We start from the raw sequence: 3,054 nt of genomic DNA on the forward strand, positions 1-3,054 counted from the left end.
TGGATATATTTACAGTTGATCTCATTATTTGCTGTAGTCATATTTTATAAAAAGTGTTTGCAAACACTGAATTAATGAATACTCAATCATTGCTCCTAGGAGAAATATGGGAGTAAGTTCCTGTGAGCTTCTGCTCACAACATTTTCATCAAATAAGCAATACATATCATTGTTTTATGTATGTTTCTATATAAAAATACCTAATTTTTTTTAACCATCTTTATTGGAGTATAATTGCTTTACAAAGGTATGTTAGTTTCTGCTTTATAACAAAGTGAGACAGCTATACATATACATATATCCCCATATCTCTTCCCTTTTGCGTCTCCCTCCCACAATCCCTATCCCATCCCTCTAGGTGCTCACAAAGTACCAAGCTGATCTCCCTGTGCTATGCGGCTGCTTCCCACTAGCTATCTATTTTACATTTGGTAGTATATATTAGTCCATGTCACTCTCTCACTTTGTCCCACCTTACCCTTCCCCCTCCCTGTGTCCTCAAGTCCTTTCTCTACATATGCATCTTTATTCCTGTCCTGTCCCTAATTTAATATATATTGTTATTTCATTAACACTGAACTCACTGGCTATAGAACTATAACTCATGTCTTTATGAAGCTTATTTAACACACTTATTTTCTCTGTAAGGCATATAACAGCCTTCTTGTGCTTAGGAGCACCAGACGACACTTCAGCACATGCTTGGAAGGCATTTTAAGAAGCAATATCAGGGTGTTTTGAGCAATGCTGCAGCTGGGAGACCTGACGCTGACACCAAGACACTTGAATTAGCTTTAGCAGAAGAGAAATGGAGGAACCACAGAACATTAAGGATGAATTCAAGAAGACCCAAGACCATGGAGAACTTACCTTCTCCCTACACTATTTTCCAAGGAGAGGTTGCTATGGTGACAGACTATGGAGACTTTATCAAAATCCCAGGCTGTTGGGAGCAAGGTCTGGTCCATGGAGCTCACATGTCATCCTGTCACATGAATAAGCCCTCTGAGATAGTAGATGTTGGAGACAAAGTGTGGGTGAAGCTTAGTGGCTGGGAGATGAAAAATGATAGGATAAAAGTATTCTTCTCCATGAAAGTTGTCAACCAAGGGACTGGGAAGGACCTTGACCCCAACAGTGTTATCACTGAGCAAGAAGAGAGGTGGCCTTCCAGGATTACACTGGGCAGAAGATCACCCTTGAGGCTGTCCTGAACACTACCTGCAAGAAGTGTGGCTGTAAAGGCCACTTTGCAAAGGATTATTTCATGCAACCAGGTGGGACCAAGTACTCTCTGATACCTGATGAGGAAGAGGAGAAGGAAGAGGTAAAGTTAACAGAGTTTGAAAAGCCTGACCCCATGAGAAATTCTTCTAGAAAAAGAAAGAAAAGAAAAAGAAACGTATAGACAGGAAGTCATCTGACTCTGACAGCTCAGACTCTGAGAATGATACAGGCAAGAGAGCAAGGCATGCGTCAAAAGACAGCAAGGCAGCTAAGAAGAAGAAAAAGAAGAAGAAGCACAAGGAGAAGTACAATGAGGGAGAGTGGAAAGAGTAGAGGGGTTGGTCGAGAGAAGGAACCAGGAGCCTTGTGCCTTGAAGCCCTGACTCCTGGAAAGACTCAGTAGTGAGAATATGGCCTCCCACCCCACTGACTTCTCTCCCATGGGAGATGGCTTCCCTTCGTGACGCAGACAGGTTTGGGAGATAGATATCAAAAGCATCTGCCTGAACGAGTTGTTTCCTTATCACTCCTGGTCCCTTTGCAAGTGACCCCTGCAGCTCACCCATTCATTCATCCAACTTCCTTCATTCAGCAGGAGTCCTATTACCCTCTCTAGCTGCCACTGCCAGAGCCAGATTCCTGTACAGGAGTCCAGGCTAGAGCCACAGGTACTGCTTTGGAGGTGAGTCTGGCTGTAGTTGCAGAACAGAGTGATTAGCCCTTCCCTGTTGGCCTGCCCTGGGCTGATTGGTGGGTGATCTCTGCTGCATCCAACACAGGGACAGAGGGAGACTGGCAGTAGGAGGGAGAACATGGGAAGAAGTGGTGCTCACTTTTTCCATTCCCCTTAACATGATTCTACTATGTTAGAAGTGACAGCCAGAAACCATTGATTGCAGTGACTGAGCTTGTGTGTGACGTTCCTCCAGACCACTGAACCAGACAGCTCAAGCCAAGATCATTGCTTTATTTTCTTTTTACTACAGTGTTAGTCAGTTGGTTCCATTTTAGGTCTCTGCTTAAATTCCTGGCACACAAAACAAAAAAAAAGTAATATCACCAACAAAAAGGACAAAAATGCAAAAAAGTTGTACTAAATAGACAATGAAAGAGATATTTGTTTACATTGCACCTAAAACGAGAAGGCAGAGTATTGTCTTGTTGACCTCAGCTGAGAATGTGATGTAGGATGCCTCAAATTTTTCACAGCTCTGTGTATGTCCACAAAGTACTACAAAAGCATCACAGGTATTGGTGTTGGGGTTTATAAGTACATTTTAGTGAGTAGGTGAATGTGTAGATATGGAATCCCCAAATAATGAGAATAAGCTATACTATGAAAACTCCATGATACATCCTGTTATTCAGGTTCTTCTGGGGGCCTCAACAGCTAGCAAATTATAATCAGTGCAGTTGTTATCATATTAGTCTTACTTGTTCTAAGAGTCATAATAAGCTATCTTGTTTTTGGTATCCTTCTACTGCCCCAGTCACTTTCCTAGGATTCATCATCTATATCCTGTTACTAACACTGGCTTTGTAGAGAATCTTATAATTTCTGGAAAAAAAATTCAAGTCTTTGCGATTGAAGCCTGGAAGTTATACTAAGCTTCCTTGTACACATGCGTACAATTGGAAGACAGTGTTAAGAATGCTTTTGAACCTCGCTTAAATTCTGAAGTAACACAGATTTTCCTTCCACTGCCCACAGCCTTCAGGATGGGGAAAAGACAAACAAAACAGTCCTTAAAGAAATTTGCTTTGAATGAGTTCCTGCTTTAGTAAGGTTTTTAGACATGTTTTTTGAATAAAGCAATGTATATTTGC

At 41.6% G+C, this 3,054-nt stretch overlaps 1 pseudogene; it reads left to right on the forward strand.

Annotated features, from left to right (window-relative positions):
* The first annotated feature begins 772 nt into the window (after positions 1-772).
* On the forward strand, positions 773-1,560 carry LOC103012202 (zinc finger CCHC domain-containing protein 17-like; annotated as a pseudogene).
* Positions 1,561-3,054: the final 1,494 nt, after the last annotated feature.

This window comes from Balaenoptera acutorostrata, chromosome 2 (assembly GCF_949987535.1).
Source record: "Balaenoptera acutorostrata chromosome 2, mBalAcu1.1, whole genome shotgun sequence".
Classification (NCBI taxonomy): domain Eukaryota; kingdom Metazoa; phylum Chordata; class Mammalia; order Artiodactyla; family Balaenopteridae; genus Balaenoptera; species Balaenoptera acutorostrata.